The sequence below is a fragment of the Phaenicophaeus curvirostris genome, chromosome 2 (genome assembly GCF_032191515.1).
Source record: "Phaenicophaeus curvirostris isolate KB17595 chromosome 2, BPBGC_Pcur_1.0, whole genome shotgun sequence".
In the NCBI taxonomy this organism is placed as follows: Eukaryota; Metazoa; Chordata; class Aves; order Cuculiformes; family Cuculidae; genus Phaenicophaeus; species Phaenicophaeus curvirostris.
The window spans coordinates 89,359,707-89,383,666 of NC_091393.1; the positions used below are offsets into that span (position 1 = coordinate 89,359,707).

A 23,960-nucleotide genomic window follows, 5' to 3' on the forward strand; every position below is an offset into this window, starting at 1 on the left:
CACGTCTCTCTGCTGGCCTACATAGCAGTATTGGCATGCGCCACCATGTCGCCATGTGCCAGAGCTCCACAGTGCAAGAAAATTCTGGCAGAGCAACATTTTCAACCCAAAAGAGCCATATGTATCTTGTGGGACCTCAGGGGACCCAACTTAACCAATATTTTGTGTGTTAATCCTTAATTTCGTCTAGAGCTGCTGGGGCTACTGTTTTTTTAAGCACCATCTAGAAAGAGAAAGTGGGTTTTTTTCACAACACAATTCATATCACTTTTCTGAGCTATGCTTGGAAGGAACATGGCAGGTAAACAGGTTGGAAAATTTTGTTTACATTGCTAAAATAAGGTTCTGACAAAAGATGGAGAATTGTGAGGCTTTGCATTATTTATAAATGTACCCCGGAAAACACTGGCGTCTGGAAGACACTAAGCTGGATGGAAGTGTTGATCTGCTGGAGAGTAGGGAGGCTCTGCAAAGGGATCTGAACAGGCTGGACCGCTGGGCTGAGACCAATGGCATGAGGTTTAACAAGGCCAAGTGCCGGGTCCTGCACTTGGGGCACAACAACCCTATGCAGAGCTACAGACTAGGAGAAGAGTGACTAGAAAGCTGCCTGGAGGAGAAGGACCTGGGGGTGTTGGTTGACAGCCGACTGAACATGAGCCAGCAGTGTGCCCAGGTGGCCAGCATCTTGGCTTGTATCGGAAACGGCGTGACCAGCAGGTCCGGGGAGGTTATTCTCCCTCTGTACTTGGCACTGGTGAGACTGTTGCTTGAATACTGTGTTCAGTTCTGGGCCCCTCATCACAAGAAGGATGTTGAGGCTCTGGAGTGAGTCCAGAGAAGAGCGATGAAGCCAGTGAAGAAGCTGGAGAACAAGTCTTACGAGGAGTGGCTGAGGGAACTGGGGTTGTTTAGCCTAGAGAAGGTGGTGGGGGGGGTGACCTTATTGCTCCCTGCAACTACCTGAAAGGAGGTTGTAGAGAGGAGGGAGCTGGCCTCTTCTCCCAAGTGACAGGGGACAGGACAAGCAGGAATGGCCTCAAGCTGTGCCAGGGGTGGTTCAGACTAGAGATCAGAAAGAAATTTTTCACAGAAAGGGTCATTGGGCACTGGAACAGGCTGCCCAGGGAGGTGGTTGATTCACCGTCCCTGGACGTATTTAAAAGACGGGTGGATGAGGTGCTATGAGGCACGGTTTAGTGGCAGATAGGAATGGTTGGACTTGATGATCCGGTGGGTCTTTTCCAACCTGGTGATTCTATGAGTCTATGATTCTGTGGTCTTGCGCAACTCATATCCCCTTTTTATTCTTATGTATTCTTCTTATTACTTTATAACCCTTAATATTTTATGTATACATATAAATATATACTATAATACATTATAATTATGTTTTTTATGAGAATAAGTATTCTTATGCCTACTCTCACTGGTATACTTCCAGTGAGAGCAGAAGATCCTGAGGACTAAGTCAGTTTCTATCCTTTTTGTATATGGGGTGCTAGCAGAAGTGTTGCACTACTCTTCAGCCTGAGTTTGACTAATACAGAAAGTGCACTTTCTTGGCTTTTCAGTCTGTGTAGACCACAGTGGCAGCCCGATATTGATCACTCAACTTTTAGTATATAGACTTGAACCCTTACTTGATTGCCTCTGCTTTTCTTCTGTTTTGACTTTTTCAGCTCCTATCCAGGACAGAGGAAAGAACAGTCAAGGTGGTGGGAACAAAGTGTTGTCATACTCTCTTAGTCCTCCAGCAGCTCATTACTTACTGTGTGAGTGATGCAACTGGGTTCTGGGTTGTGTTTATTTCAAATTCAGATGCGTGCTGAGTACAGATACAGCAAGAACCAACTGTAAAAAAGTAGAGTGATTTTCCTCTTTGGCTACTACAAAGAGGCATTGGTATTAAGAAGAGTAATCAGAATAGTCTTTACTGGCAAAAAAAAGAATGAAAAGTGTGCTCTATGATTTGACCATTGATTAAACTGGAAATGGTTGTATTTACATATTGACACGTGCAGATAAGGATCAGCAGAAAAGAGACAGATTAATTCAAGCCATTGAGAAATGTAAGAAGGATTTTGTACATGGTCTTCTTGCCTCACTGCTCAACTCCAGAAGTGTTTCTCCAAGCCAGTAGAAGGTATGTGATATTCTGACAAGGTAGGACCTGTCACTGAGTCGCATGGAAGAGGTCAGTTTCCCCTTATCTGTACTCTGAAGTGCCTGTACCACAGCAGTTAAGTGCAGGCTTATTCAGTGTGGCTTTTTATATTCTAGTCAAATTGAGATAATATTTGACTCAGTTTTGGCAAATGGTATCTATCCTCTCATCTAACTGTTGCTATCCCCACATGGCCTACAATGGCAGGTACCCATGTCATGACAACAAGCACATGTCTAAAATGTGTCGCTGCACTGAGAACATGAGTGTACACATGCCACTCAAAAGCCCTTATTTGTTCTGTTTGTTCCTTTGGAAAAATGGAATTAGAATTTTTACTAAAGTATTACATGGGTGCCCAGAAAAAAAAAAAAAAAAAGAAATAATGACTTCATTGAATTAATTTGCTGATGTGTGTGACAGCATTATTATTAGGATGATTTCTGCACAGTATTTTCAAGAGAAATAAATCCCAGTGATTTTTTTAGTGTTCCCACTGAATGCAATGCAACGACTTCTTTTTTTTTTTTTTTTACAGTATCCTCTGACCTTCAGAATGGTATTTACTAGTAAAAACAGGACCCTAAAGTAATTAATCCTAACTCTCTATATTCTGCCATATACCAGCAAACTGATGCTAGTGTAAATAGGTCTGATCTTCACCAAATTCTGCAAATGGACCTCACCTCAACAGATAGTCTTGCAAAACATTTCATTCTGCCATTGACCGGAGTCTCCCTGAGGCAAAAATTCCTCAGCAGACTGTATTTAGATTGTAAAACTTTCTATTTGTTGAGAATTATACTGAGCTTACCACTAGATTACCCATCATGCTGTTTATAAAGAATGTCATCCAATTCAATCGTGTATTCTTTTGTTTTGTAGGATCTTGCTCCTACTGAGATAAATAGTAAATGATAGGCTACCTGTGGTATTTATGAAGATAACAGTGTTCTGTTTGACTCTGAGCTCATGACATGGAGTCATGCTCACATCTATATGGGCATTCAAGGAAAGATAATGAAAGATGCCATTGAAGAAAGGCTGTAAGATTGCCATTGAGGCATCAGTTCCATAGATGAGGATGCACGCCATCCAAGGAAGAAGAAAATCTTCTATTCTCCCTCTGTGGGCCCCAGCAAGCAAAATGGATTTTCTGTAATTTCCCAACACTACTCGTCATTAGCAACCTCAGCCTTGTAAAGAGAAGGAAAGAAAAAAAAATTAGAAAAGCTACGTGTTAACTAGCTCTAGCACAGTGGCAGGGTGACTTTACTCCTAACTGTAGTTCCTAAAACTCAGCAAGTCCTTTAGACCATTTGAGACAGTTTGAAAACAGTTTCTTAACATTCTTCCTAGGAGATACAGTCAGCAATGTTTTTGCAATTTTTCTGTCAGTTATTTTATTCTTTAACTTACAGATGAGATGGTCATTGTTGGGAAAATAATCACCTATATTTGACATCTGGTCAGAACAACTGTTCTAGAACAAAGAAAGAGCAGGCCCACCTGTATTTTTCAGAAGCTCACTTCAAGGACTCTGATGCCAGCTTCTCCTGCAAGAAAGACTATCCTAAGCATTGCTTAGAATGGTTTGTCTCAGACTCCCATTCAAAAATCTAATATAAAGAGATCATCAGCTTCTCCACTTTTGCAGTCTCATATACATTTATGCAGCTGCAACAGGAAGAAGGTATTTCAAAACTCTTTAATGAAAATACGCTCTGGGGACCTCCTTGATGAACGTGCAATTTACTTCAAAGAAAAGCAGCATTTTACCCCTCAAATCTCAAAGACATTACACAAATCTTTTCTTATAAAACACAGGTATTATGATCCTCCCCAAAAAAAAGAGTTTCTCCCCTGGCAGACCATCATTTAAATCAGCAGATGTCAATAATGAAAAGAAAGTTGCACGGATACTTACTCAGTGCTAAAAGTTCAGTAGTTTTCCGTTCGAACACATTTTAAGTATAACCATTTTGACACTGTGCTTTTAATCTTTCAGATTTTTGGAGGATGCACATGTGGGACCACAATCAGGTCACATTTCACTGCAGCTAGTTGAGATTGATGTACTTGATTTGTTATGAAGGAAAAGAATGGAGCCCACTGTTCATACACAAAAGTTGTCCACATTGTACGGATATGAGATGGAAAACTACCATGGTTTAGCCCCAGCCCAGCTTGATTGGTAGCAAAATGTGAGCAGTTGTGATCTCAATTCCTGCTCTCCCCGACCCCTCCCACCAGGGAAATGAGAAAAAAAGACTTGTGGGTTGGAATCTAAAACTAAAGCAGCTTTAATGAAACAAGAATAATAATAAGGAAAATACTATTAACCAAAAAACAATAAAATATATACAAATATATAAAATCAACTCCTTCTCCCCTCCCCCACCCTCAAAGACTATGTCACCACAGATGCTGCAGAGCAGGTATGGGGAAAGGTCTCGGAAGGGCGATGGACTCAGGAATCGGATTTAGGAATGCAAAGATCCAGGGTCAGGACAAAAAGACAGATGAGGTCCTAACTGGACATCAGCCATCAAAGAAGAGAGACTGACCCTTGTGATCCCTCAGTTTTATACAGAGCTCGTTAATTTTGGGTCAGCTGTCCTGTCCACTCCTCCCTGCAGATGCGACCTTTTTTTGCCTCTTTCACTTAGGCATTCCACCAGCTCAAGGATGGCTTTGGTTTCTATAGGAATAAGTATCAGAAATGGCCTTTCTGCATACCAATGCCCATGTTATCACTCCTAGAGTGAAACACTGTCTGAAAAACATGCACCTAACAGTCAGGAAATTAAGTTACTCAGAGGAGGCTTATCTGAAGTTTGAAAACTGATTCTACTTTAGCTCAAACCAGAATAATGGAATTACTGGCTTTGGTGAATATATGTTAGAAGCAAACCCAAAAATTAAATCATCTTGTGAGAAGTCACTAAAATGGGATTTCATAAATATAACATGTGTGGCTAGGAAGGGTCAACAAGCTTCTATGAATGAAACAGGAACAACTAAAGTAACTAGACTCTCTGAGAAACACAAAAGAGGCATTATGTGATGACAAAAACTATGTATTCCAACACAAATCCATTCTTTTGAAAGCAGAACTTTTTCTTACTTGACTGACATCATGCTGCACCCTTAGCATTCTAAGCAGTCATTTCAGCTTTTAATTGAGTTACAGCCTTTCACTTCTTCCAAATAATAACTTGGAGCCCATAAACATCCAGGCAAAAAGCTAATCATTCAGCCTACAGTCAGTACTGTAGTATGCCATACAAGACTTCACCTGTAAGTTGCGCTTCATTAGTCATCAGGATTTTTAAAATGAGTGAGGGATTAATTTAGTAAATTTCAGTGCTCTTAAAAATAAGGCATACTTAATAGTAGCCAAAGCCATGCATGATATAGAAGTTATGTAAGATTCTTTGGCCTACTCTTTACTTCACAAAAACAGTGTTGAATTTCTATATAGCTCTGCCAGGGTAACGCAGGCATGATTAGTGCTAACCCTATCCTAGCTGAGACTATTCCATACCTTGTTCCAAACACCAAAACCTTCATTTCACACCTTTACAAGGAGAAGCTTCTATTCCCATTTGACAATACACAACAAAATATAATTTCAATATAAGTCTGGTTTTCTAAGTCTTCTTTTAAAGATACAAATGCACTTTGCGCATCCTTTTAAAGAAAAAACTGTCTTATTTGAATGATATCTGCAAATATTTTCTGTTTTGTCAGGACTTCTGATTGCCTTTATAGAGTTTGCATGATTTTTCTCAGGTTACACAAGGTTGTTTCCATTTCTGACCACACAAACCTACCTAATAATAATACTTTTTCTTTATTTATATGAGTCATTGACACTTAAGACACTTCGGTAGGATGCTGTTGTGATTTTGATATGTTATGAAATCAGATCATTTCCCCGTGGTGCTCAGGATGGAAATATATAATGTGAATACAAAGGTAATTAAAAAAAAATCTACATTTCCTCTTGTCTGCAGCAGGACTATGAATTATGGATTCCTGATTCTGAAATGCCACTTTCCCCAGGATCACAACCCAATGAAAAGTAAGTTAAATATTTGTTTGTCCCATTTAACTGTTTCTAAGATTCCAATCAAAATATTACAGTAGGAATCTGGTGGAAAATTGAAAACACGACACAAAGAGCTGATTACAAATGGGTATATGTGGTGGGCAGAAGATTCCTTTAGGGATACAGAATTCAGCGTCTTGCTTGGGAAGCGTGGGACCAAAAAGTTGGAGTGTTACATCTTACTGTATGCAAATATATATGTTAAGAATAAGTAAATATAAATAAACAAAATTGTTAAGAATTTGTCTTTTGGTACCTGCACTTTTTATGACAGAACTTTTTTTTCAACTCATTATTCATGAGAGGCATAGATATTCTTGATTAATGAAATTAATGGATTAAATTAATGGGTTCAAGTTATTAGGGAGCTAACCAACAGAGCTGTGAAAATCAGTCATTTAAAAAAGTATAAACCTGGATAATGAAAAAATGCAGACCACTAAATAGATTCACCATTCTTCAATATGTTGGCGAAATTCTTTATTTGAATTACTTTAATTACTCTAAAACAGCTGAGCCTTTGGATGATATTATAAACCTTATTTGTATTCAGTGTATATTAAAGATGCTGGCAGCTTCTGTATTTGTATAGATTATCTTTGTTTTCTTCAGGATCTCACAAATGATATTTTGATTAGAAGTTGTTATCACAAAGAGTAAGTGCTTTTCATATCTTATTTATTCCTTTGAGTAACAAAATTCTGACCAATTATTCAATCAGTGTGAAGAAGTGGTGGGTTTAATGAAATTAAAGTGAAACGTGAAATCAGTTTTTGATGAATACTTTTGTGACTGCACATTGTGGGAGTGACAATTTAAACTGAGCAGCTGAACAGAAAATATTTTTAGCCAACCTTGTATTTCCCTGTGACTTCCTGTGGAAACACAGAAAACTGTTCTCTGACCCTATTCTGAAGCTCATTCCTTTACATGGTACAGTGATAGACTTTATTGTTACTACAGTCTCATTGCAGTTCCCAGTCAATCCTGAGCTAGTAAGCCATGAATGTACAACGAGTCTCCTTAGCAAAGTGCATCACAATAAAAGATTTTGTATTTAGAGTTGTTCCTTCTTTGTATAAGAGCAAAATAAATAAATGTAATAATTGTTTTCATCGGTATGTATGGGCTGTCAAATTAATGATCCTCCACTGGGTGCCAAATGCACCCAGTGTTGCTGGTGTCTAACTGCATCATCCTTTTCTGGTTTCATGTTTTGTATGCAATATTGTGTAATCCACACATACACACACCACCTCATAATCCCATTTATAAAAGAAATCTATCACATTTTTAATATCTAGAGAGCTGTGATAAACCACAGGTCTGTTTGTAGGTCTGCTAGAAGTGACAACGTTGTGTGCTCCTTTTCTGTGCCATTTCCTGGCATGCATCTTATATGGGATAAACTCTTCATTTGGTAGAAGGTTTAATCCCATTGTTTCAGATTTCAGTCGCTATCAAATGCTGTGCTTTGATGATGGAGAGGTGCTAATCCCCTGAAATCAATCAAAATCAGTCTGACATCAAACCAAGATATTTTCATTTTAATCTAGAGAATTTCAGTTAAAACCTCTAAGGCTCTTTTAAATATTTTTCTTACCAGTTATTAACACAAGTGGTTGGTTTGTTTTCTGAGCAGTCATAGAATCATAGAATCATAGAATAACCAGGTTGGAAGAGACCCACCGGATCATCGAGTCCAACCATTCCTTCCAAACACTAAACCATGCCCCTTAGCACCTCGTCCACCCGTGCCTTAAACACCTCCAGGGAAGGTGACTCAACCATCTCCCTGGGCAGCCTGTTCCAGTACCCAGTGACCCTTTCTGTGAAGAATTTTTTCCTAATGTCCAGCCTAAATCTCCCCTGGCAGAGCTTGAGGCCATTCCCTCTTGTCCTGTCCCCTGTCCCTTGGGAGAAGAGGCCTGATCCCTCCTCTCTACAACCTCCTTTCAGGTAGTTATAGACATCAATGAGGTCTCCCCTCAGCCTCCTCTTCTCCAGGCTAAACAACCCCAGTTCCCTCAGCCGCTCCTCGTAAGACTTGTTCTCCAGCCCCTTCACCAGCTTTGTTGCTCTTCTCTGGACTCGCTCCAAAGCCTCAACATCCTTCTTGTGGTGAGGGGCCCAGAACTGAACACAGGATTCCAGGAGCGGTCTCACCAGTGTCGAGTACAGAGGGAGAATAACCTCCCTGGACTTGCTGGTCACACCATTTCTGATACAAGCCAAGATGTCATTGGCCTTCTTGGCCACCTGGGCACACTGCTGGCTCATGTTCAGTCGGCTGTCAACCAACACCCCCAGGTCCCTCTCCTCCAGGCAGCTTTCTAGACAGACTTCTCCTAGTCTGTAGCACTGCATAGGGTTGTTGTGCCCCAAGTGCAGGACCCAGCATTTGGCCTTGTTAAACCTCATGCCATTGGACTCTGCCCAGCGGTCCAGCCTGTTCAGATCCCTTTGCAGAGCCTCCCTACCCTCCAGCAGATCAACACTTCCACCCAGCTTAGTGTCTTCTGCAAACTTGCTAAGGGTGCACTCGATGCCTTCATCCAGGACATTGATAAAGACACTGAACAGGGCTGGACCCAGCACTGAGCCCTGGGGAACCCCACTTGTAACTGGCCTCCAGCTGGATTTAACACCATTTCCCACCACTCTCTGGGCCCGGCCATCCAACCAGTTTTCCACCCAGGAGAGTGTGCGCCTGTCCAGGCCAGAGGCTGACAGTTTCTCAAGCAGAATGCTGTGAGAAACTCTGTCAAAGGCTTTACTGAAGTCCAGGAAGACCACATCCACAGCCTTTCCCTCATCCAGCAGCCGAGTCACTTTGTCATAGAAGGTGATCAGGTTAGTTTGGCAAGACCTGCCTTTTGTGAACTCGTGTTGACTGGGCCTGATCACCCGGTTCTCTTGCATGTGCTTCATGATAGCACTCAAGATCAACTGCTCCATGACTTTCCCTGGCACTGAGGTCAGACTGACAGGCCTGCAGTTTCCTGGGTCCTCCCTGCGACCCTTCTTGTAGATGGGCACAACATCAGCCAACCTCCAGTCCAGTGGAACTTCCCCAGTCTTCCAGGACTGTTGGAAGATGATGGAAAGGGGTTTGGCCAGCACATCCGCCAGCTCCTTCAATAACCTTGGATGAATCCCATCCAGCCCGATAGACTTGTGGGTGTCTAGCTGGGCTAGCAAGGCTCTGACCACCTCCTCTTGGATCACGGGAGCCTCATTTTGCTCCTCTAGCTCCTGGGTTTGTACACAGATGGAACAACTTTCTTTACAATTAAAGACTGAGGCAAAGAAGGCGTTAAGTACCTCAGCCTTTTCCTCATGCCCTGTCACTGTTGTTCCTTCTGCATCCAATAGGGACTGTATGGTCTCCCTAGTCCTCCTTTTATTATTTATATATTTATAGAAAGATTTTTTGTTATCTTTCACAGACTTTGCCAATCTGATTTCTAGTTGAGCCTTAGCCCTTCTGACTTTTTCTCTACACAATCTCACTTCCCTCCTGTAGTCCACCCAAGAGGTCTGTCCCCTCTTCCAGAGCCCATAAACGTTTCTCTTCTTCTAGATATCACTGAAGATCTCTCTGTTCAACCAAGCTGGTTTTCTCCCCTGCCGGCTTTTTTTCCAGAACATGGGGTTGGCTTTCTCCTGAGCTGCTAGGATTCCCTTTCTGAAGAGCTCCCAGCCCTCCTGGGCTCCCTTGCCCTTAAGTACTGTCTCCCATGAGACTTTGCCAACCATCCTTCTGAAGAGTTCAAAGTCAGTTAAAGGTAAGAGTTCTATTTCTTCCTTCTAGGTACAGCAGTTTTCAGACAAACCTCAAGGCCCAAATTAGAAGTGAATTTTCTGGTTACATTGGAAGGAAAAGTCATAGACTTGAAAAATACTCGCTTATCACATATTGAAAAGGTTGCTAAGTATCGTGCTTGCACAATACTTTGCTCAGAAAGCTATTGTGGCAGCCCTCATATTAACAGCAGGATTAGTATGCTTCAGAAAATAATTTTTTTCTCTATAGACAGTGAAAACCAAACAAGAGAGCACAAACTTGTACCTGCATGCTGTATCGTCTGTGCTTCACGTTAAGTCCAACTTGGAATGCTGTGGAGCACCAACGCGTCTGTGCTCAGGCTTATAGGGTGATGGGACCTCCCTGTTGTCTTTCAATGGGGGTTGTTTAGTCAATGTGCACTCTTTCCGCAAAAATAAAGGTTACTAAAAATACATGAAAAGTCATTCACTGTTCTCTTGGGTAGTGTCTAATAACAAAACTTAATTTCTCTACAGAATAAAAATGAATAATCAATAGTGGCCTTTCATTTTAAATCAGAAGTTGAATTTCTAAATAGATTTTGTGACAGACTAAAACATACGCAACTCATGGCCTCAGCTAACCTGCTGCATATTTTTAGATGTTGATTTATTTAGACCAGTTTCTCTACAGATAAAATCATAAATGCCCTCCCAGTTCAAATATATAGCATTCAATCAAAACAGCTCTGCTGAGCCCTCCATCTCATTGCAGACATTTTTGGGGTTTATGATTGTTTGAAAATGCAAACACTGAGATAGATTTAACTGTTGTATGATTGATAAATCTAAAGGCCTAGTTTCCCTAGTCAGTTAGGTCTTTATTTTTACTGATGTGCATCACCATGAACGCGTCTTTTGTTTGCAGCTGGTCATAGGCATCAAGAAAAGCATTGAGAGCACTTTCTTAAGACATTTCATCCTTTCCTACTATGTGTGGGAACACATAGTTAACAAAACTATGACCATGGAAGTTCAACCTTCAGTCTTTCCCTTTAAAGTTAATAAAAAGGAGGCCTAAGAACAAAGAGATCTTGTAAACTTCCTTTGGAGGTCTAAAAAAGTGCTGTCTAGAGGCAGTTTAAAAGTCCTTTGAGTAATGCAGTATCTCAGACAAAGGAACTACAGCTATAAATGAATCTAGGAAGCTACTGCGGTACTTTCTAGCACCCGCTGCAGTTTCACCTAGTTAATTTTGTGGGACAGTACTTGACGGTAATAACAGAGGGGGACTGCTACATTGCAATGGAAAGCACCAATACTCATACTAAATCTGGAAGAAGAAACTGGATTTATGTACATGAAAGACTGTCCCCATCAGAGTTCCTGCCAAACTGCATACAGTTGGAATAAGAAGATTCAACAGCCTTAAAATATTTAAGATTTTATCTTTTAAATTAATTTACAGATATGATGCAGATAGGGAGGGGATGGAGCAAGAGTGAAATGTTAAAATGTATTTAAAGTGATCTGAAAGATTGAGTGTTATTTTTCATTTGGAAGTTTGTGGCCTTTGAACAGGTTTTTTTTTGCACAGGTGTTCCTTTTTACCCTTTTTTTTAAGGGCATTTGAAGATGTATTTCAAATGCACATTAAAAGCAAGAGGCATAACCTTGATGAGGTGAGCAAAAACCATCTATTATTAAATACTCTGTCATCTCCAGTAGAAATGTTTTACATCAATGCTGAGCAACAATTTATGGCAGATTGACTGCTATGTAATTTTAATACACAGTGAGGAGAAACTACTTCTATAAAAGCAGCAGAAGGGTGTTTTCCATGGAGGACTGATAATGAGACATTATTCTCTACAGTTTTGTGTATTAGTCTAATAAGATTTCTAAAGGACAGATAATATGGTATAGCATGCATAATGGCTTTTATTTCATAAAACCTGTTTATGCAGAATATTTGTTGCTGCAATTTTTTTTGCTCTGAAAGCTGTTTTCTGGAGTAGACTGGCAAAATAAACTGTAGGCTATGACTACATCTGGTAAGAAGACCTTGGTTTTTAATAGGTTGCTTTTAGGAGTTTGGACAACAGAGCAGAATTCAAAACTCTTAAGTTCAACACTAAGGATCCCCATGTAGTGCATGCTAAGAATTATACACCTCAAAATGGTTATCTGAAAAGGGATGCTGGGGGGAAGCAGCCAGTGGAGAGACAACAGGAAACGCCAGGCAGAAATACATGGCCACTGTCCTGTTTCTCTCCTCTGTAAGTCTGGCATTTTATCTAGGATGACCTAAAGCACCTTTGCCTTCCCCAGACTGGGGAGACTCAAATCCAACACCACACCTCATAAGCAGATGACTCAGTTGGGCTTTTGAACTAATTCTTCTAGGTTAGATACAAGGAGCAAAATGGGAAGCACTTAGTGACTTTTAAATGAGTGTTGCAATCTCAGCTTATTGTGCTAAGTTTTCCTTCTTCCCAACAACTGTCAAGTATAAATTCTTTAATTCTCTCTTCTTTACAGTTTCTATATATAAAAAAAAAAGGGAAAGAAAAACACATTCCTAAGGGCCTGGAGTGGAACTCTGAGGTCTACAGAAAATGCAAGAGTTTAGCCAGTCTTCTACTTGTATTGCCTGCCAGCTCCTTCTTGGAGGGTCCCTGCCCAGTACACAGGACTTGGGTTATGGGGCTCTTTTGTCCTACACTTATCCCATGTCCTGCAGGGAGTAAGGGAGTAAGGCTGTTAATTCTAGCCTTGAGAGGGATCTGATGCTTGCAGATCCTCTAGATCTGACTTAAGGGCCTTTATACAAGAAAACGTTTTGTTTGGTCTGATGATCCAGAAGACTTCTGATTCTAAAGTTCATATTGCTGCAGCAGATTCAGGTGGGAGCAGTTCTGAGGAAGTAGCATAGTGTGGCTTTTAAAGGGGTTACCTTTGCGTATTTGTTTCTGCAAATTTGAAATGCTGCAACTTAGAATTGTACTTTCTTCAGCACTGGGCCTGTGGGGATTATGCATATGCTTGATAAATAAATGACAATTGAAGAAATTAAAAAATAATTTAGAACACAGAAGGGTATTTTGTCTTTTGAATGATTACACAATTAAAAGAGGTATGGCGTTTTTGTATCTGTTTAGATGCTGGTCTGAGCAATAATCAGTGGGTGGCAAGAGTGTTTGAGGAATGATCTAAGCTGAAATAACCATCAACAGAACCTTAATTTAAAAGAATATTTAGTTTACATCTGTGTAGAGGGTACTGATCATATTTCTAAGGTCAACTCCTGCAAGGCTCTGAGTGCCTTAGAGATAATGCTGAGAATCCTTTAATAGGAGATGGAAGGTATTTGATTCCTACTTCCAGAAGGATGACTTTGTAAGCAGTAGTGGATTTTGAATATATTTTTTTGTGACATGTTTGATACCTAGCAATGTATTGTTCTGTACATGAGTAGAGCTTAAGCTTAGAGTTTTCTTCTGAAAAAAAAAAAAAAAAATCTGACTGAAGAGTTTGAAGAAAGTCAGAAAAAGTGAATAAAATTAATTGGCAGAGAACAGATTTAAAGCATTTTTTTTAAAATCATATGTTTGCATGTTTAGTCATGCAACAAAGAAAGGAAAAAGACAAAACTGCCTCTATATGTTAGAGGGAGGTGGCATGCACAGGGAAAGGAATTATTCTTTGGAAAGATTAAATGAGAAGTGTAAGCACAACCTACATCAAGAGAAGTTTATGGGCAATGACATTTATTAGAACAGGCACAGTTCCCACAAGAGAAGTAGTAGAAGCTGAATCACTTTGAGACTTTTAAAAGTGAATTGGCTTGTGGATGGACAGGAATTCCATACTGCAAGTTCATGCATTGTGAGGATACTTAAATTCATCCAGCTGCATTGCTTGACCCACTGTCCATTTTTGGCCCTGCATCAGCCAAGCAATCCCCACCACCCACCAGGGAACTCACAACTGCAGTAACTGTAACCTCTTCCCTAGCTTTGGGAAGACAGTAGCACTACTTTTCCAGGAAGAAGAGTATGCGCTCAATGGGATGTTACATGGGGACTGAGGAATAAAAGAAAGCAATTAATTGCTTAATTCTGTTAGGAAAAAAAAACCCCACAGTAATTGCATAGCAGTTAAGGAGAGAGTGAAGAAAGAATATAGGAAAATACATATGGAGGAAAGGACAGTGCTTCAAAGACAAGAGTCTTTTAAAATGACTAGCACCTTCTGTCTTGATGTTCTTCTCTGTGTACCTACATGGCATAGTTATTGATGTAAAGTATATTCAATTCAGTTCATCAAGGTATGTCTGAGGAGCAAGTTTCTTTGCACTTTCAAATAGCATGCCCAGGAGAAAGCATGCACCACCCCTCCTACCAAGATTTATTTCTTCTGTTCGTACTGTTTTATCACCTCTGCAGACTGTATTCTGTGTTCTGCTTAGAAATCTCCAGCTGACGGTGCTTTTCACCTGCCCAAACTGGACAGTCAAACATTCCTTTATGTTTTGGAACTTCAATTTTTTTCTAGCATATTTATTAAAAAAATTGAAAGTTTTTCTAACAAATTTTCACTCTGTGAACAGCTTCCCCCATTTTGTGCAGTAATTAAATTTTCTCCACTCAGGAAAGCTTGTAAAAGCTTTGGGTTTTTTTTATCTAGCTACTTGCTAAAAAACAACATCAGGCAGTTTTATACCTTTAGAATTGCAAGGGTGACACATTTCAGCTTGCAAGATAGTGGTCTCAAAACCTGACCCATACTCAGATACAATTCAAGAAGCCATCAATTCCATGAAAAAAATATTTCCTTAAAAAGGAAAAAATGCTAGTTCTTGCTATGGGGGACATGTAAAAGAGTAGCCCTTAGAATCCAGGAGAGTGGAAAAGATGTCATTCTAGTCTTAAAACAGACCCATTTCAGTGGCTGTAAGTGCATCATTTCAGGAAATTGATGGGAAACTAACAGCATCTACAGGGGTGCAGGATCCAGTGCCCATCTATCTTCCAGTGAGCAAATTGTTCAAGTAATTTATTTCCTGGAATTTTATCATATAAAGCCAGAAGCTCCTGAAGACACAAAGTAATACCTTACACTTGGTTTATGCCTTTGCTTTTAGGAGGATCGTAAAATGTTTGTTCTCAAAAGAAAAAAAAATACAGTGTAAAGACATGAAAAGATTTAACTCAGGTAAGTGGGAGGTGGAAGACGGCTGATAAATGGCATCCAGCAGTGTTGACAAACATTTCAGGACAAGAACACGGAAGAGCAAAGGCAGCTGAACACCTCAGTGGTGTAGAAGCTGAAAGGTTGTTTTACTCAACTGAATAGAATTATAGTTACTTTGATTACTGTGCGGCTACAGTCTCAGTGATAAGACCTGACAGGAAGCGTCACAGGGTCTTTCATAACCAGTAGTGGAAAGGTCTCTTTTTAAATTTCTAAGGCAAAAAAAATCCATTTTTATGTACCACGCCCCAGCAGTGTCCTGAGTCACACTGAAGCAGACATGAGAGAAAGCAATCTCCACTTAATCCCTGGCACAATCTCCTACATGTTCTTTGCCCTTCCCTTCTTCAAGTGCCATATTCTTTCTACTTAGCTCATCACATCTCATGGGATTGCCTTAGGAGGAGATATATCAGTACATGAGTATGTTTTAGGATGCTAAAGCAATAATTACTGGCTTAATAATCAAAATGAATAAGCAATTTACCAACAGTCCCTTTCAGCACTGTGCATTGTTGCCATTTAAATACACATTTTTGTAATGTACCATAATTAGATATTGTTCATGGGAAAGTTTTACAAGTAAACCAGTAAAAATGAAAATGATTGCTCCGGAATGATTATAGGACCCAAGTTTACTCTTCTCACAATGGAAAATGTCAGTTCTCTAGTGTGTGGAAACTTTCTTCCTAACCAGTACTGACGCAGTGGCCCCGTTGTAGGCAGAAGGGGAAATGTCCTGTGAAACAAGTTCTCTTCTGCATGGGACTTGATGTAGGAATCTTCTATTTTGGCAATGCGACATGGCTAATATTTTTAGGAATGTCAGTGTGAATAGCTTTATTTCAATTTCTTAATTTTCTACTGAAGTTTCAACTAGACATTCTCATTCCACTGCCTGCTCCGGAAGTATATACTGCATAGGTGAGTATACTGAAATGCTGCTTCAGCTCTTTCCGTTTCATATGCATATTCAACTATGTGTGTACAGTGGCAAATAACACTTTCTTTAAAAACACAGGTGCCTGTCTGTGTAAACCAGGGCTCCGTACATGGAGACAATTGGAAAATATGAACAGATGAGTATCACTAAATACAATCCGTCTCACAACCACAGGACATGCATACAATAGAATCTTCACACCTGAGTAGCTGGCAGCTTTCATTACTTTAGCCACTGAAAGCAAGTCCAACTCAGACCATGCTTTAATTATATGTCAGCAAGACCTAAAGGGAGAAAGAGAGAAAAAGGTGACATTCACATAGTTAGAAAACAGGATTGAATCTTCTGGGCCAGCACTATGTATGTCTGGTCAAAAGCTCTCTCCATCCTCAGCCTTCCATAGTCTTGATCACCATACTCGATTTTTCCCTTTTGTTGAAGGTTCACTTTAACAGTCAACTCATCATAACAGAACACAGAAAATATAAAATTACCTTAGAGTATTTACAAAGCTTTTTGGATAGCTTTTAATAACTTTTAGAAACTTTTAGGTCAGAAATTATTAAAAGAATCACGTCAGAGCCATGGAGGATGCTTTAAAGTTGCTCTTTCCACTTTTCTTGGGCATTTCTTAATACCTATTAGGCCATAAATGTCTCACAAGAAAATAAATCACTTGACACTGAAGACTGCAAATCTCATTTGTCAGTTTAGCGAAGCATGTTCACACAGAAATCCATTGGATCTCTGTCACAAGGAGTTTGAATTTTTTTCTGAACACCAGTCTGTTGAGCTAGAAAAGTGATTCCTTTTAAAGTACTGGACATTCTGTGTTTCTAGCTCACAGAGAGTGGATTATCCATCATCCTTAACATGTTACAATGAGAAGAACAAATTTTCCATTAAAGTGCTTAAGATTGAATGCCCATTGTAATGACCTTCAAATTGAACTCAAGTCTTAAAATTTTCCCAGTGTGTTTCTCAGAATCTATGGAACAGCTGCTAACTCTATATATTCTTTTCCTTTCTGCGTGGCATCTTCTAGACTTCATTTTGTGTTATGAACACCCATGGGTTGTCTTCCACAGAACAAAGAAAGACCATCAAGATTGTCATCACTTAATTAAGCAAAATTCCATGGGGATGCTCTAGTAATCCTAATTGATTAATCCATAATCCATTTTCCTCTTGATTCATTCTTACTATTAGATTGATACTTTTCTGTCTTGATAAAGTCAAACTGCATCGGTCAGGTGTCCTCAGTCTACTCAGCAGTCATCTGCCAACCAGAATCTATTTCTTCAGATAGTAAGCAGTCAAAAGGTTCACCCAACTGTCAGAAATTCAAACTGCAGACTACATATTTCATCACTGGTTTGTTTTCTACCATTAGGATTGTACTGGATCACTGAATTATTTAGTGTAAATGGTCTTGGCTCTTTGTAAGCAGAAATAAAAAAAATTCATGGGTCACAGGAAAACATTAAAAAAATTTTTCTCCAATGGGTTCTACAACTTCGAAAAAGTTGTCTTACATCTGAAGAACCTGTGCGTGTGGTAGGCTGAACCTTAGACTACTAAATCAGCCCATGATTTAGTAGCAGTGTTCCACGTTATTCTTATACAGAAAAGTTAAATTTGCTGCTACCTCATGCCATGTGTTCCAGGGAGTTGGTGCTCATTGATAGCTTACTGCACGCAGGCTCTTACCTTCTCATAGGCATTAATGGCAGAACAGATCACACCAAGAGAAGGGGGATAAAAGTGAGAGCCAAGAGCTTTCAAGCAGTTATCTGCACTGTAGATGCCTGAAGATATTCCTGTCTAGGCATGGAATTACCCTAGATGTTGCTCAAGCATTGCTACTGCTGTAATGGTGGCAATATTGTAAAGCAGTACTTGCTACTAACTTTTGTAGTACTTAGTGTAAACAGGTACTGCATTTGCAATGCTAAAACTAAACTCTTCACTGCAGTTACAAGAATGTTCCTGTAATCTATTGGGACACCTGAATAACCGAACTGTCATGCTGTTACTGCAGCACTATTTCAGGCATGTGGTTTTTTGCCATGGCCGGTTTAACAGCTTTCTCAGTCAGCTGTGTTTTGCCTACCTACACTCACTGCAATTTTGATTTGATATTGGATTGCTTTTCACCACCTCTTCTGCAGTCTAGCCTCTGTGTTTCTTCCCAGCACGGAATACATTTTCCAGGGGCATTTAGGTATGAGAGGGCTAATCTGAACTGCAAAATTTCTTGCAAATGAAAGATAAAATCTCTGAGACTACTTGTGTGAGCTAGAGGAAATAAATGAATGAGATAGTAAGGACAAAAATGAAACACCTACTCAACTGAAACCTCAGCTCAGCCTTTTTCTCCAGTTAATTAAGTATTGAGGAAAATGGATGTAGAAAGCACATTTTAAAGCAATCAAGTACCGTGAAAAATCAAACCAGCAATTTGAAAAGAGAATGCTGCTTTCTGGCATCTGACAAAATAAGGTGTTTGACAGGAACAATGTGTATAGTACCGGCCAACTGAGAGGCAAGGAGAATAATAATCATAGCTGCTTTACTGAATTTTTAGAAGTATCTCCAGTGTGTAACAGGGATGATGTGAATTTGTGGAAGCCTCCTGCCTGCTACAGCAAGCCAGCAATTGCTTAAATTCCCATCAACATTTTTACCATGTACCCTAGGCAGCAATACAGAAATAGCAACTCTGGTAGCTGAAACCAGGAGATTTGTCATTAAAATGATTGTAATCCTACACTTTCCTCTGCTGGTGAAGAGATACAGAACAAGACAGGAGTGGGGAAGAAATTTTCATTAAGTTTGCTCTGTCCTCAGCATCCTTTTTTAGACCTGTGCAACCCTTTGCCCATTCACGTGGCATCGGATATGGTTCTTCCAGCACCAGCCCTATGACAGGTTGTGTGTTTTATCGAAGTGTCAGCATCAGAGCAAAGACAAGACCTTTAGTCTGCCTGCCTTTTAGTTCTGAACTGTAGCCAAACACAGTGTGAACTCTACCCATGAACCTATCCACATTTTGGAAGCTCTGGCAGAACTTTGAAGGCTATGTTCCCTTCCTGCAGTTAGTCACCAAACTTCCATTTTTTCCATGTTATGTTAGTGCATTAAAATGATGCTTACAACATAGGCAGCATGCTGCTGTGTCAAAGAATCCAGCAAAGGGGACTGAGACACTCATCATATGGTACCCTTCCCATTCATACTAAAAACACTATTTAAGGTTAAAAGCAGTTAACAAGAGCTTGTTATTTAGATTCTTTGATATAAGTCAATATTTCCACAAGTAACAGCCTGTCTCAGCAAAACATTTGTTGATCTGAAGATAGAATCAGGAGCCAGTCACCAAGCACTTAAAAATATAATAGAGGTAAAGGAGAAGCTAATCAGCTTAAACAAGGAGTTAAGCAAGTAGAAGATCTGGAAATCACAAGCCAGATTCTTTCTTTTTGTAATTTCTCACAAGAAATTGATATGAAAAAAAATCCAAAAGGGTGAGGTGTCAGTCATCTCAATTACTACTCTTAGCCTCCATGATCTGAACCTAAGTTAATTAAAATGGATTTAAACTATGCTCCTGAGGAAAATCAAACCTTCAAGCACTGAGTGCCATAAAATTACAAAAGCCACACACGTACTTAAAAATCAAAAGTAGTATTAAAACCAGATTATTTTGGGGTGAAAGGAATACAGAAGATTTTCTCTACAGTGAAAAAATCAAAGTGGTCTCCAAACACCATTAATAATTTCCCACTTCCCTGTTTTGCTTCTAAAAATAAGCAGTGATCTGATGTGGATACACAGACTTCGTGAAAAAGACAATCCTCCTTCACAATATCAGATGAAGTTAAGCTGTGTTTCATGTGATACTCAGCAGGCCTTCCAAATAAAGAAGCCCTGAAACACTATGCAGTACTGAGAGCAGATTCTCATTAAGCTTTCATCTGTTTAATTTATAAAGCACAGTAGCAGAAAAGCAAAATACAGAAAGTGGCTGGTTTTTCTATGCACCCATCAGTCAGCAGTGTGTTCACTAAAGTACATCAACAGTTGAATTGTGAATAGTGATCATGATTTATCTGCTGCTAAAAAAAGCTCCCAAGAAGGCAAATGAAACAATGTCAAAAGCTAAGCAGATTTAGCTATTTTATAGCTATAACCTGTTTTTCGAAGTTCCATACAGCTTTTGAACTCTGCTCTAAATAAGTGCTTGGATGTGTCTGTAAGTGTGTCAGAGAACACATAGTGCAGAGGAGATATGCCTATCTCCTGTCCATATTTTAAGTAAATCCACAGCATTACTTTTGAATAATGCTATTGCAATCTGCTTTCACAGTAGTCCACCATGTATTCAGTTGTCAACATCTGTAAAAAGTTAGAGCTGTTTTCAGTTACTTTTTTTCTACAGAAAATTACCAGCAGCCTTATTGTAATTTGTGGCTCTGAAGGTTAAGGTAGCAAGGTGGCAAAAGCAGAGGGAGATGGAGTCATTTCAAGGGGTAGACATCTAAAATTTCAAACAGCAGGAACAAGGATCAGGCAGCTGAAACAAGTTCTGGGAAAAATTTGGAGTGTCCTCACCACAGAGGTGGCACTGGGCTATGGAGCGACACTACTTTCCCAACTGTACAGAGTGTTGACGTCATTCAGCTATGTTTCCCCATCTAAAAGGAACTCATTTGCAATGTGTAGTACAAAGAACATTCCCATTAGATGTGTGTTACATTTTCCTCTGTCATCACCTTCAAGGCCTTACGGGGCTATTGTATAATACACACACATGAGACTAGATAGGTTTACATCTACCTCTGTCCCAGCTGGTTTTTTTCTTCCTCTATTTAAAGTATATTAATTTGCATCAATTGTAGGGCAGATCAACAAAACCAGTAAGCTGGATAGTGATAACATGTTTCCTTTTTCAGCTCCATCCTTCCCTCCCACTATTCATTACTGGACTGGCAGACTCTTCCGACTGATCCTCAGGAAGCACAGGGCTGTCTCAGGCTTGCCAATTTGTGCTATTCCTGTGCTTAAGGCTTGAGAAACTGAGCATCTCTGCAGGTGAGAGGGCTACAAGAAATCAGGGCAGGATATGACCTGGGAATATTTTTTATTCTGACGTATGAGAGATGAGGTCAAATATTAGCCATTAATAATTATCCAGAAAAGCAGCAGTCAAACATATTTCCATTTTTGTTTTCCTTTCATTATTAGGTAAAAAGGAGAACATTAGTTCAAAGCCTGAGAAAGAGCCGAACATCACAAACCAACTAGACCCTTCCATCAGCTGTAAGGGTGCATGGCAAAAGGACACCAGCATTCCTGCAACATGATTTTACCCTACAACTTTGGGCATTTCAGAGAGCATCCTAAATTAGTTGAGACAGAAGAATAAATTTTATACCAATTACAATGTAAACCTTGAGCAAACAGGAAAATGAAGAGATCAATGCATCTTCCTGCGCCTCTTTTCTATGGCAACAATCAAGTTAACACGCTAAGAACAATATTGGAGCACCAAAGACACTATTTTTACAGGGACTTTCACAGTCAGAATAGAATGCAAGGTACAAGTGCCCTTTCATTCATTACACATAGCTGACACTGACAAAACACGCCCCATGCAATGCTCTTACTAGGAATTCTGATGACGTATTTGGATTCCTACTGCATGCTTGACTTACAGATAGGTTGGAAATTATGACTTCAATATAGTTTTCAAAACCCTACAAGAATTGGGTCCTAAGGTCTCATCAGTTTGTTACAGGATGTAGAATATTAAGTTCCATTTTCAAGTGATTTAGATATTAATGTAAGTAACTTAAGGTCGCTTGAAAGGCTTAACCTATATTAGCTCATATACTGAAAAGCTAAAATTAGCTAGTACTACAATACATATTAGATACTGAAAAATAACAGGCACTGTAATATTTCAGAATGCAAACATTTCACATTTACCAAAATGTAAAGGCTTATAAATACAAACAGGGACAACCTAGAACATATTTAAGTACTAAAGCCTCAATCCTTTCTTTAAGCAATGGGATTCACCTACTTCATTATAACATAGTTATTTAAATTTGTCTGGTTAAGATTAAGCAGTTTTCTGAAGGCAGATGTTTTTGCCACAGTCTTCTCCAAGTGGGGACACTTTTCAAGGCATCAGATTAAAACAGAAAAACAGTGATTTGGTTAAATAAAATACACCAGATTTGTGGTGGTTTTTTTCTGTTGTCCACTACCGAGGTGTTTTGACACCCATACTTCTACCTCAAGAGTCATGTTTTTTGAAATATTGCTACGGTTCCACAAATGATCCCTAAAATAATTGGAAGATCCATGAAATTATCTGAAATAATTTAATTTTTATGAGCACATTTTAGGGTATACTGACAGAAGCTGAGGTAATCAAAACGCATCCTTTAAGATAGGCCTCTTTCAGTCTCCCTAGAAGATGCCTCTAGACATAGTGCCACAAGGATTGCTTTAATTCCTAATATTTGAGTCAACAAACAACTGCAGTTGTTGAAGAAAAAGCTACAAGATCCACTGACCTGACCCCAGCCATAGGTCAATCTAGTTAACGAAGGAGAGCTTGTATATAAAGTTTTTGTTCATTTTAACTATATGCTTGTGTTGTTTTGTTAGACATATTTAAGACAAATGCTGAATTTCTTTAAAGACCTTTCAGTTAGACTGGCGAATAATGTTGTTTATGTATATAAAAATAGAGAAAACCAGCCTGCTTTGAGGGTAAAACTAACCCCACTTCAAGTAGGATCTTACTTTTGTATCATTAGGAAAGCATCAGTTAGTTACACTTTGAAAGTTCACCTTGAAACAAAAGTATTTGATTTTAAGTTAAGGAATCTTTTTTTCAAGTAGTAGAAAACATTACCCACTTTTCTTGAAAGGAGAAAGAATAATGTGAAAATGCCTCTTTGCCACACAGCTTGGAGGCTTAGGACATTACTGCTCACGTCCAGGAGCTTGATTTTCCTAATACCTGGCCTAGGTAGGCAAATCAAAGCAACACGAAATATTAAGAAGTAATTGCTGTTCAGCTGAGTAATGACTGATACAGCTGATGTCACCCTTTTCTCTTGCACAGAATTGGTTTTTGCCACTGAGTAAGCTCAATTAGACCTTTGAAAACCACAAGTAAAAGCTTCTTGTAGTGAGATAATTTGTAATATATGATCTTAAATTCAAGTGCGCTATCATGAACTAGATGAAGTTATTTTCTTATATTGATGATACCAGAATCTCAAATGCTATTTCCAGGTGAGTTTCCTTCTTTGGGAATCTCAAATAGGATTTTTCTTGAATGAAAAGTGGCTAACTCAGGGCATCCCATGTAGATATTTCTTGACACCACAAACTTTCTCCAACATATCCACTCTCAGTATATGAAAATCTTTGCAAACTTGTACCTAATGGAAAGCAACACATTGGAGGCAAAGCACTGTCAGGGTGAATAGTGACCTGCAGAGAATTACTAGGCAGCCGTTACTGGTGGAGCAGGCAGTTTGTTCATATGGTGTCCTTTCTGGCCAGGTACATAGTGCCCACTGCCAGCCTGCCACAGATTATTTGCTGCTCAAGGGCCATTTTGCAGAGGTGAAGATTAACATTGTAAGACTTTTGGCTACGGTCAAAGTTAACTCCATGGAGTTAGG

At 39.4% G+C, this 23,960-nt stretch overlaps 1 pseudogene; it reads left to right on the forward strand.

Moving 5' to 3' along the window:
* Positions 1-45: 45 nt before the first annotated feature.
* LOC138717378 (spermatogenesis-associated protein 7 homolog) lies at positions 46-21,614 on the forward strand (annotated as a pseudogene).
* Positions 21,615-23,960: the final 2,346 nt, after the last annotated feature.